The 13,168-nt window shown below is 39.1% G+C and overlaps 1 protein-coding gene across 2 annotated transcripts in view; it reads left to right on the top strand.

The window, feature by feature from the left end:
* Positions 1 to 13,168, top strand: part of ADAMTSL1 (ADAMTS like 1) — a 488,758-nt gene that overhangs the window by 294,905 nt on the left and 180,685 nt on the right. The window lies entirely within an intron of this gene.

The following is a 13,168-nucleotide window of genomic DNA, read 5'->3' as shown; positions in this document are numbered from 1 at the left end:
AACATTGATTGAAGTACTCATAATCAGAAAGGATTGAGAAACACAACTGAGAAGACAGAGTGGTAAGAGAAAGGGAACTAGAATTTATATGCTTTAATTAATTTCCAGTTACATCCAGGTAAATAATAATATTAATATTTCTTGAACAGTGGAATGCTAGAAGAATGCTGGGGGTGGAGAAGTGAAAAAAGTCTGATGATATTCTGAACAGATGGACCTTGTTTTGATGTCATTCATTTTCTCTTTGACATGTTCTGCTAAGGAAGTTGGTTTAAAGTCTATGACAAAGTTGGCATATGAGATGGTACAGAGAGATACCTTTCTTCCACCCAGATTATTTGTTGATTTGACCAAAACAATGAAGAAAAACATGAAAAGAATAATTTTCAATATTGTTCACTTGATTTTTTTAAAAAATTATTTAGAAGGGGAGTCAAACAACCATAAGTAACTGAGCAGTCAGGTTGGCCGTACTGTTCTCCGTTGGGAATGAATGTTTTTCAGGAAGATCCAGCAGAACAATGGCCTATTTCTGTGCTCTGAACCATGTAAACAACTCTTCAGTAGTCAGGACCAATTTTCAATTTCCACACTATAGAAACATTAAGCTAATTTTTGATCTTCACAATTATCTTTCATGTCCTTGTTGGGGGACGGGGTGCCCACACCTGGCAGTACTCAGGGAGGCTGATTCTGTTTCTGTGCTTCAGGCTCTAGAGCAGTGCCCAGGATCATCTTCATGGAAGGCAAGTACCTTATCCCATGCATTACCTCTCCTAGCTAAATTATCCTTTAGCATGTTTTTTTAGACTTTTTTAGGCCCCTGCAAAACTTATCTATCTAAAACCCAGAGTTTATGAGAGAATTAGCAAATTCATCTTCTATATCTAAGTGTTACTACCATTCTAATCATTTCTAAGTTTTCTATATCCTTCAAGATTTAGCATGGGAAAAAGAGTAAGGAGTTTTCCTTCCCAGATTAGAGAAAATCATTCCAAGCTTCAGTTTGCTGTCTGTAAAGTTAACATTAAATGCCTGCTATCATCAGAGTTAGGTGGCCTAAGCAAGTTGACAGAGATGAATATTTTCTTGAACTGCAATATTATGTAGAAAAGTGTTTCTGTTCACCATACCACCTTTTCTCTAAAATTCTGGAGTATTCATTCAACCAGTTAGTCTCACAGTCATCTCATTGAAGCAATTACTCAACATTATTAGCTGTGTCTTCTTGCTATTTGTCAGTTCTCCCATCTTTGTTAAAAGCATGTTGAAGGTGGCAATCACCTTCCTAACTTTTGTGTCTCTATCTGTTTACCTGAAAAGAATGTGGGCATGTCACAAATGCCCTTTGTCCTGGTCTCCACACCTATGGCTGCTCTCTCTGAGTGACTCTGCGAATAATTCTCATGCAACTCACTTAATCCCTATCTTCGAAGTAATCATGCATGTATTAGACAAATATTTACTGAGCATCTAGTAATAACAGTTCATATTAGGTAATGTTGATATAGCCCTTAATATGCACCAGGCGTTGTACTCAACCCAATGTTCTCACTTAAACCTCATAACAACCCTGTGAAGTAGGAATTGCTATTGTTCCCATTTTAAATATGAGTCAACTGTTAAATAACTTGACCAAGGTCACAGAATTACTGAGAGTACATCACAGATAATCCGGTTTTAGAGCCTGATTCTTATCTTCTACATGATGCCAAATGCCACATGTATCTGTAATGTGTCCAGCACTGTAGTAGTTAGTAGAGATATTAAAATGGCTATGTCAGGGGTCACACTGCCCTTGTAAAGCTCATTGGCTAATCGTATATTTGCAGGTAGGCAACTATACTATAATGAGGGTGAACCCAAAAGAAATGAAGAAAGTCATAGGGAGGGAAATGTGGCAGGCTGCAGAAAGAAAGATTTAGCTCTCTCAGATAAAGTATATTTCAGAAAAATAGGAGAGTGATATTAGAATCCAACCTGACAGGAGGAAGAATTTGCTACCCAGAGAGGAGGAGTATAAGGCTGAGTAAAGGGGTGACTTTAGATTATTCCAGAAAGATATATTCAAATTTTTTGTGAGGCACATGAAAGGATAGTCAAAGATTTGAACTTTGGCCTGAATATATTAAAAAAAACCAATGGATGTTCTTATGACATTTATTTAGGAATAACTTCAATTTAATAAACTGAGATGTGGGTGGAGAGACAATATAGGGGATAAGGCATGTGTCTTGTATGTGACTGATCCCAGGTCAATCCCCAGCACTACATATGACCCAATATATATACAAACACAACAAGGAGGAAACCTTGAGTTTATAGCCCCTAATAATCCCTGCATACCACCAAGTATGGCCCCCAAGTAAAAAAAAATACATAAGTAGTTGTTGGACTGAGGAGAGCACACAAGAGTTAGAGGACATGCTTTGCATGTCCCTGACCCCTGGCACCAGATCATCCCCTGAGTATCATCATGTGAAGCCCTTGAGATCCCCCCAAGCACTGCCAGGTGTGACCCTGGTAACCCTTAAGTACAGCCTGGGTGGTCCTGGTGATCTCCAGCACTCCAGGGCCTGAGCAGCACCACATTCTCAGACCCTTACTTTGAACTGCCAGCTCAGTGAGCTGAAAACTGCCAGAAACATTCTACTCTATGGTACAGTTTTCTCTTATTTTCTGTGAATTTATGATTCACTCAAAAATGAAAACCCCTTATTAGCAAATTATCTAGACATGGCCAGTAAGAGGTCCTCCAAGCTGGCCGTTGTGTCTTGTTGAAATAAACCCCATTATTCTTGAAGCCCTTCCCAGTTTTCTGGTCCAACATGTTTCATGATCACGTCTCACTTTCCCAGCCTTTGCCACAGTCAGCCCTTTCTACAGAAACTGGTTGATATTTTAGTGAAGCATGATAGTTAGCATCCAAAAATCTGTGTATTCACTGCTCTTGGTGCTAGAAGAATACTATTGCTTTTAGTCTGCCAGCAGGGAGAATTGGGAAATACTTGTACATATGTTTATACTTATGCATTCTCCTGTACATCAGCTATTATATCTCTATCTGTCTACATATTGTTGCAGTGGCTTATGTGAAGTAGGGAGCAGAGATGCAACAACCTTGAGAAAAGAGTCTACTGCTTCCCTTTGTACCACATGGGCCACCCAGGGTAGTGCCTGGGGAAATCTAGAACTGATGAGAGTCTATGATTTGCACAGTACAGAGCTCATATCTCATCAGCCCCATGAGGGGGTCATCAGATCATACCTGGGTTCCACTTATTCTGCTTAGCATGCAAACTAATTCCTGCTACCCCATTTCTTGGGGAGCCATGGAACCCACGCTGGACCAAGGAATTACTCTTTGCAGGAAAGAAAAATCGGTCCTAAGTTCTACTTAGGCGTTCTAGGGTCTGTCGCCTTATGTCACAGAAGAGAATTTCAGGAAGAAATAAATAGTAAAGCAGTCTTATTTAGAGAGTACCAAAAAAAGGAAAGAGAGAGAATAGTATGTTCAAGAGAGAAGGTGGGCTTCTCCAAAAAGGAGAGAGCTGAGAGTCAAATCTCAGGTGGAGATTCAGGCTACTACCCCCCAAAATAGGGAAGCACCCACTTACCTTTAGATAGTTGGGTTTTATAGGTTTGTCCCAAAATGACCCTACACAGGGTTTTCTATATAGACATGAGTTCATTGCTATGATATAGTCAAGGAAAAAAGCTTGGAACTCTCAGTGGTCACCTGCATGTCCTTAGCACAACCTTTGGGATATTGGATGGGGATCTCTAGATGGGGGGTCCAGAATTCTCTAGGCTAATGCTGGCATTAGCGAGTAGTCTTATCAGACCTATTTCTATGTCCACAAAAAAGGTTCAGCCATAATGGTTTTTGCTATTTCAGGGATAGTGACAGAGTAACTTCTTTAAACCTCATCTTGGTTTTAGTACTTTAAGAAAACTCATTGTCAGTCCTCCCATCTACCTTTTTATTTCAATATCATTAAAAATCATGACCTCACAGTTTTCAACGACAACCAAATTCCACAAGGTCGAGTGCAGTCTGCCCACTTTGTACATTTTAAGCTCTCCTTTAGAAACTGTAAAGAATCTTACATACATTCTTCATGTGTCTATGTGATCATTATATGACCCTCAGAAGGGTTGATTCCCAACTTCTTTGACCCAGAACTAAACCATTTCACATAGCAATGGACCCCTTCCCAACAACCCTGAAGTTAACATCCAGTCCCTAAATAAGGAAAGGATAAAGGATGAGAAGTATGCCTGAAATTTCAGTTCCAGGCATACAGTGCCTCCTTCCCAATTGGGAATACTTGGACCACAGCTGAGCCCTGGACAGATGGACCCCAGACCCATAGAAAGCTCAGCTCAGATCCCAGTTTAATTTGTTTTGTTTTGTTACCACACTCAGCTGTATTCAAGGCTTACTCCTGACTCTACTCAAGGATCACTCTTAGTAGGCTCCAGGAACTATAGGCTAGGAATCAATCCCCCATGCATGAGAGAAAAGTACCTTACTCACTGTACTGTCTCCAGTCAAGTTTTGGAGGCACTTCCCCGGTGATGCTGGAGTTCAAGGGAGAACCTCTAGAAGTGTAGGCTTGATGGTTTCAATGCTCAGCCTGGCAATACCATGCTGTTCAGAACCCAGCATTGCTGGAGGCCAGCAGGGCCAGACCTCCTCATGTTTCCGGTTCATTCAGTACCAGACATGGTGTCAGGGTGCATGCAGGGCACTCAGGTTCTAGTGCTCAAGCAGTCAAAATTTAAAGCAAGGGAGTGGATAATGAATGGCCAAATTCAGAAAAGATTTATTAAAGAGAAAGGAAGAAAACAGAGAGGCTCCTAGATTGAGAGCATTCTAAAGAAAAACAGAAACCTTTTTTTTAAATGGGTTTTAAAAGTTTATTTTTAAACCTTTTTTTTTGTACCTTTTTAACAAAAAGGGAGTGGATAGGCATTTTTCATTGAGTTTAAAACAGGCTTCTATTGAGATAATTATCTTCTGTATCTTATCATCTAAACTCTTCAGGTCAGGCACATCAAGGGCCCATCCTGTGACATTCCTTGCTGGTTATTTCTTTTCTAAGGGCCATATTCCTATTGCTTGCTCTTCCTATTCCCCTTTGTCCCTATCAGTGGAATTCAGGGTCTCATGCATACCTGCTGGCCCTTCAATTACAGTTTTGAACCAAAGGAAGTGAGCGGATTTGCATTTTGGACAGACATTTTAGGAGCTTGAGTTGCAGATAGATTGGAAACTGGGAGATGTGGAGATAAATTGAGAGCTACTCGTAATAAACCCAAATCCTTAAAGTGGGTCAGGATTTTCGGGTTTATCCTGTTTGGAAATAAAATTTCCTTTATAATGCCTTGGACTTTCTAGATCTCATGGTGTGCGATTTGTTATTTCTGGACTGTTGTCTACCTCCTGATATTAGAGCCATTCTATAAGAAACAGGTTTTTGTAAGGGGTGTTAAAATTTTTTTCCAGAGGAAAAAAATATTGAGCAGAAATGTCACATTTTAAAAAGAATACTTCAGACAAATAACTTTAGCTACACTTAATATTTTTGCAGAATAAAAAAGTCCTACTTTGCCATAAAAAACAAGCTAAGATTTTACATGCTAGTTTGTCTGGGAGGAAGGTTCTTAGGACAGAGAGTAAGAAGAGTCTGTCATTAGAAAGTATGTGCATTTAACTAAGCAACCATGAGTTGCTGGAGCATCAAAGGCCATTATGATCTCTAAAGAGAAAGGGAGAAAACTTGGCAACTCCCATAATGAGCCCTGTCCAAAGGAATGCAAACCTTTCTATTTGTAAAGCTAATTCAAACACAAGTTGCCAAGAAGCCCCAGCCACTATGGATTCTTGATTGTCTGCATTGTCTTTGATGACCACCTTTTCCTAAAGCAAGCTTGTCCTTAGGGGGACCACACTATGCCCCACGTGATTGCCAAATACCACTATCTGTAGCACTGTAGCACTGTCATCCCGTTGTTTATTGATTTGCTCGAGCAGGCACCAATAATGTCTCCATTGTGAGACTTGTTGTTACTGTTTTTGGCATATCAAATACACCATGGTTAGCTTGCCAGGCTCTGCTGTGTGGGTGGGATACTCTCAATAGCTTTCTGGGTTCTCTGAGAGGGACAGAGGAATCAAACCCGGGTTGGCCACGTGCAAAGCAAATGACTTCCCAGCTGTGCTGTCTGTACCTTACTGAAATGACAACTGTGAGTGTATTTGTGACCCCAGGGGCATCATGAGCTTGTTCTATTATTTAGGAATATATCTCTTTTATGTTCTTTTCTCATAAGTACTAAAGAGCCTAGAATGTATATCACAGATAAATTTGTTTTGCTGCATTAGTCATCTTGACCCTAGAAGGTATTATAATATAATTTTCAACAGGAACCAGGCCCTTCTGCATTTGAAAGCCAATGTCCTGGCTTATTATCTGTATGGCTTTGAACAAGTCATTTAGCACCTCATCGGCTCTGCTGTTTTTCCCTTTGGGAGGAACTTACAGTGCCTTCTTCTCAGGGCATTTATTATTAAAAATAATAAATGGCTCTATATTTATACCTGAGAGACAAGTAGCCACCAGAAATGTGGTATAAAACTGACCTAGATTCAGGGCCAGAGTGATAGTACAGCAGGTTAGGCACCTGCCTTGCATGCAGCAGTCCTGGGTTTGATCCTGTCATCCTATATAGATCCCTAGGCATTTCGAGGAGTAATTTCTGAGTGAGAGCTCAGGAGTTACACCAGAGCATCATCAGGTGTGGCCCCCAAACAAAACAAAACAAAAACCTACCTAGATTCAAAAGGTATCAGAAAGCCTTGCCTCTTGTCAAAAATATGCCCTTGCAGACACTGCAAATTTTAGCAACTACAACATTCTCTTAGTTCCAAAGTAAACATTACATGCTTTTTCAAGGACCCATGAGTGATGTTGGAATTGTACACATGTTTCAGTCCATTGAGCCACCTTTCCAGCCCCATACAATAAAATCTTCAGCAATTTTTTTCTCTTCTTTTCCCTAATGGAAATTGCTACTCATCAGTATTTGTCCTCTCCTGAAAGTCTTTTCAAGGAAAATCAACAATGAATCAGGGAAACCTGAGCTGAGGTCAAGACTTTAGGGTTTATGCTGAGTAGGTGCTCACTTATGCAGGCTCTGACCACTCCTGATCTCCCTCTAGTACTTCATTGCTGAGTTCCTGGTGGGACAGAAATACACTCTCTTTTTTCCTACACTCTGGTCACCAGTAATACATACAATGGAATTTTATTTAATCTTTTAAGAGGAGGAAAATTTATAGATTGTTACAATATGAATAAATCTTAAGGGTAACAATGCTAAGTTAAATAAACCAGTTATTGAATGATGTTGACATGACACTGGGCTAAGAAAGCACTGTAGCACTGTCATCCCGTGGTTAATCGATTTGCTTGAGCGGGCACCAGTAATGTCTCCATTGTGAGACTTGTTGTTACTGTTTTTGGCATACCCAATACAGCAAGGGGAGCTTGCCAGGCTCTGCCATGTGGGCAGGATACTTTTGGGAGCTTGCCAGGCTCTCCGAGAGGGACGAAAGAATCGAACCAGAGTGAGCCGCATGCAAGGCAAACGCCCTACTCACTGTGCTATGGCTCCAGACCATTGAATGGTAAAGATAAACAATACCTTTACTACATGATCCCACTTACATGAGGTATCTAAAATAATCAAATTCAGAGCATCAAAAAGTGGAATGGAGACAGCCTTGTCCTATCAAGTTGAGTAAATGGTCAATTATTGATCAATGAGCATAAAGTTTCAGTTCAACAAGATAAATTGTAGAGATATATGGATATTTTGTACAACATTGTACCTTAGTTCTAATGCATAATGAACTGTATTCTCAAAATATTGCTAGAGAAGCTGTCATTTTAGGTGTTCTTACTTATCATAATAAAAATAAATAAATAAAGTAAGCACCCACCAATGTATGCTGAGAATTTTCAATGAGAGATATATCCATGGCACTAAATAGTAACAAAATCATATGCAATTAAGGAATTTATTCCCAAGTAAATAATATTTTCTTAGATATAAAATGTTACCACCAAACTATAATCTGAATTTTCAAATCCAAGGCCAAGGGTTTGTCACTAGTCATCACTGTCTATTCTTTGTTTTATTTCTCTATACATAATAGATGAGTGAGATTATCTTGTATTTTGTCCTCTGATTTATTTAATTTACATGATACCTTCCAGTTCCACCCAAGTAGGAATAAATACAGGCTTCGTCTTTTCTAAGGGTGGTAGAGTATTCCATCATGCATAGGTGTCACAGCTTCTTTATCTAATCATTTGTTCTTGACATTTGGGTCACTTCCTTCTCCTATCTATTGTACTAATAACTGCAATGAACATAAGTGTGCAAATCCTTTCAAAGTAATGTTTTTGTGTTCTTGAGATAAATGCCAAGAAGTGGGATTGCTGAGTCAGATAGAAGTTCTATTCTTAATTTTTTAAGATGCCTCCATACCATTTCCCATAGAGGCAAAGAAACAAAAAAAAAACCTTTTTCCCTCAGAATGCACAAAATGGCTTAATACACAAACAGCTCCTGCTGGCCTACTTCCTTTAAAATGGCACATATTATTATCATGGATAGGCAAATATGACTTTTTTTAGAGTTTTTATGGGTGGTATTGAAGTGGTTTTATGCCTCATGATCACCAAAATGCATCGATTTCTAGGTTTTGATACTAACTTCTGCTAGACATGGTAGCAATTAATGTCTAAAGTCGTGACAACTTGAGTCATGGAACAGCATGTGCTGTGTGTGTAGGCAGCTCTTTTGTGAAACATACCTAGAGTATAATTAGCATTGAATGTGGTTGTTGAATATTTTTTTGCCCATGATATTTAAATATTTTACTTAAAAGTAATAAGTACTCTCCTAAAAAGGTTAAAAATGCCTCTTTTGAAGCATTAAAAAATAAGATAATGATCTAGTGAGATAGTACAACCTTGCATGCTCCTGACCCAGGTTTGATCCCAGCATCCTATATAGTCTCTGAATACCACCAGGAGTGATCTCTGAGCACAGCCAGTTGTACCTCACCACCACCACAAAAAAATGCAAAAAATACATATATGCATAATATGCATATATATATATGTGTGTGTGTATATATATATATATATATATATACACAAAGGAACAGAAACCTTGTATTTGTGGATTGGTGATTTTTACAAATTGGACCCAGATCCAGCGCCAGATCAAACTGGCCTGGCTATTCCTTTCTATTTCCCACAAATATTAGCCACCATCCTGACTTTTAACACCATAAATTAGTTTGGGGTTTTGAACTTTTTTCTTTTTGTTTTAATAAATTTATTTATTGAATCACCATGAGAGCAGTTACAAAGCTTTCAGGTTTAAGTCTCGGTCATACAATGATGAAATACCCATCCCTTCACCAGTGCACATTTTCCACCAACAAAAATCCCAGTAACTCCCCCATCCCACACCCTCCCTCTACCTGTGTGGCAGAAGATTTCCACATTACTCTCTCTCTACTTTGATTACATTCAATATTTCGACACCAGACCCACCATAATTATTTGAGATTTTACCCCAACACTCAGATCTGCCGAAAAGACAACATTAAACAGTTTGTTTTCTATTGCTGATTATGAATAGCATATGATGTCACATGGCTGCGGTAGCGGCCGCATGATTTTGGAATTCTGAAATTTTAATAATTAAATCTGAAGGGATTTCTGCCAGAAGCCGCTGCGTTCCGAGATTTGTTTCTGAGTCTCTGGGATCATGGCCATTAAGCGACTTGATCAGGAGCCAGAGAGGTCGTTCGTGGGTTGTGACTGGGGGTCTCATTGGGGCAGGGAAGGAAAGGGCTGGCTTCACCTCCATCCCGTGAGGCCCCATGTGTCTCATCACTTCGACCTAAACCTGTCTGTCCATTAGTCTCTGGAAGATGGTGGCCACCAAGCTGCCAGGAGGAAAAGGCAGTGGGACAGCACCTTTATCCACCTGGGGTGGCTCAGGGCCAGTAACCTAATGCAGAGTCCAGACGCATTTCTGCCAAAAGCCGTTTGGTTCCAAGATTTGTTTCTGAGTCTCTAGGATCATGGCCGTTAAGTGACTTGATCAGGAGCCAGAGAGGCCGTTCGTGGGCAGCCAGGGTTTTGAACTTTATGTAAATGAAAAGAAAACATTGAATTTTATATTTGTAACTTTGTGCATTCCATGATAATATTGTGAGATTCATTTATTTGTGTTTTTTAAATAGTGTTGTATGAATGCATCATACATATCACTGTTGATTCATTCAACAATTTATGGACATTTCAGCTGTTCCCTTTCTGGGCTATTATGCATAATGCTATATTAAATGATCTTATATATGTTTTTAGTGAACATGTATATTTGGCCAAGGAGAAATGTATACTTATATCAGTTATCTATTATTGCATTGCATAATTTCTCAAAACCAAGTTCTCAAAACAGAGTGAACATTTATAAATCAGAGTTTAATGAACGGAGAATTTGACTTTAAGTCTCTCTGAGAGTGCATTCATATGAAGGCTAGACTGGGTCCGTGGATATGCTTTCAAGATATCTCCCTGACACAGCTGGCATACTGGTGCTGTCTGTTGGTGGGCAGAGGCAGCTACCCTGTCTGTGGATTTTCCTTAAGGCTGACAGAGTTGTCAAAGAGAGTGCCAAGTGCAAGTATATTCTTTTGTTGATTTAGCTTGCAAATCACATAGCATCACCTCTGCTTCATCTTATTAACTAAAAATGAGTTATTAAGCAATCCATAATCAAAACTTTATCTTTGGATGAGAGGAATCATGAAGCATGTATGAATGTATTTTAAAAACAATGACTTCACAATATTTTAAATCTTGGAATTAACCCAATATAGGAATCTGAAAATAAGATAATAAGAATATAGACATTCCACACAAGAATCTAAAAGGCATTTGTTTAACCCAGCCTCTCCTCTTCCATTCATTTTTTAAAATTGTTAATGTTTATAAGACATTTTTAATCCATGTCCTAGTGAAAACCTGATACAGTAGAAAATACAAAGGCTTTGGAGCCAAACACTGTACTTTAATCTTAGAGTCATTGTTTACTTGGGTATTTAGACAAGTCAGCTTCTCTTGGATTCAGATTCTCTCAACTATAAGATGAGTAATCAGGAGAACTTATATCATGTTGTTCTGGGTGTAATTAAATAACCTCATGCATGTAAAATAACCTCAGTAATGGTGATTTCTGGATTCCATTTGCTCATTTATCAGGAAATTATTGATAGATGCATTAACTTTCTAGAAGATACTATGATAACCCTCTGACTGATAAATATATCTGACCTTGGACATTCAGATCTTGTCTTCTTGAAGCATATACTCTAGAAAGATCCTTGGTTGGTAAACTAGACAGTAATAAGAAAATGGTCTCTAGAAAAAATATGGACATAATTCTGTACAGAGGCATCAAATTCAACTTACAGAAATAGGAGAAATTCCCACCCCCAACCTCCACCTCGCCAAAGCACTGGCAACCCCTGCCCACACTTGACACTTTTCAGCATAGAAATGACTCAGCTGCATAATTAATCTTGAAAAGAATGCCAAGACACCAAATCTCCCACATATTCCTGTCCAGACCAGGAACCTTGGGCTTTCTCAAAATGGGACCATTAAGATACCCCACCCCCAATCCCTGCCCCCAGAAGGACCAAAAATCCTCACCCACACACATTTTCCAACATATAACAGGCCCAGCTCCACAACTGTACCTTATCAAACCACCATGCAATAAAATTGTTCCACCTCCAAATTTCATAGTACTGACAGTCCAGTAGGACCACAGAAAATTTGATGGGAAAGTTGTATAGAAGACCACTAAGCTCAATAAGTGAAAACAAAAACAGAGAAGGTCCAATTGGCATCAACCAGCTCAGTAAATCCTCAGACAATAACTTTAGTAATACCACAGTAAGATATAACAATTCTCACAAATTACCTCTTATTGATCTATTTTCTGATAACGACTTGCTGCAACAAGCAATATGAATTATTTTGTGCCTGCTAAAGAGAAGAATTGAGCAGGGAAGGGAATGTCAATGTGTATAATTAAAATAATGAGCAGTGCAGACAAGTGTGCTGACACCACAGCTAGCCTGTGCAACCTTAGAGAGCTGGCACGAATGTACCACCCCATCGATCCCAGCAATAACCCCCACTATAAAGAAAATTATTAATGCAAGAATAATTTTGTGTCACTGTGTGTTGTGACAAACAATATAAAGTAAACTATTTGGTTCCTTAAAGAAGACAAAATAAGGTTTGGGGGGTTGCAAACTGGGGACATTGGTGGAGGGAAGGTCACACTGGTGATGTGGAATGACCGAAACAACTGTATTATGAACAACTGTGTAGACCATGGTGTTTAAATGAAGTTTATAAAAAGATATAGGGGAAATTTTATAAGGTGAAAAAAGGGCAAAAATATTCCAAATCAGAAAACTGGGAAATAGAATAGCAGTTTAGGTATATACCTAACATGTGTTCAACTTTGGTTTAATTCCCAGTATCATGTTACCCCCAAAAATCCCGCTAACTGCCACTCAGGCATCACTGGGTATGGCTTGGGGGTCCTAGTACCTCTGGGGTTGGCCCTCTATCCCTGTCACTACAAGGCCAGAACACCTGAGCATTCTCAAACCCCTTCATGGAACCACCTCTCAGTTAGCCAAGAATGACTGCTTGGTCATCCAAGCCACCTGAGTACCACTTGATAGCCTAACCTAGCGTAAGTGAAGAGCATGAGTTGATAATATCAAAGTGGTTGCTGTAGATATGATCTAAAATGTAGAGTAAATGAAGGGAAGTAGAGGAAATGAGGTTGGAAAGATAGTTACATATAACAGTAGCAGGAAATCAGGAAGATACTGAGAGAACACACAATCATTTTATAGCCCAAAAGCATTAAGATTAAAGACATTATAACCAATTTTCAGGGCTGGCTGCAAAAGCTGGGCAGCCTAGCTACTGAAGGATGTAGTTGTCATGGAGTTTTTTTTTTTTGTTTTTTTTTTTTTGCT

Source organism: Sorex araneus, chromosome 1, assembly GCF_027595985.1.
Source record: "Sorex araneus isolate mSorAra2 chromosome 1, mSorAra2.pri, whole genome shotgun sequence".
NCBI lineage: Eukaryota > Metazoa > Chordata > Mammalia > Eulipotyphla > Soricidae > Sorex > Sorex araneus.
This window is presented reverse-complemented; position numbering and strand designations above follow the sequence as displayed.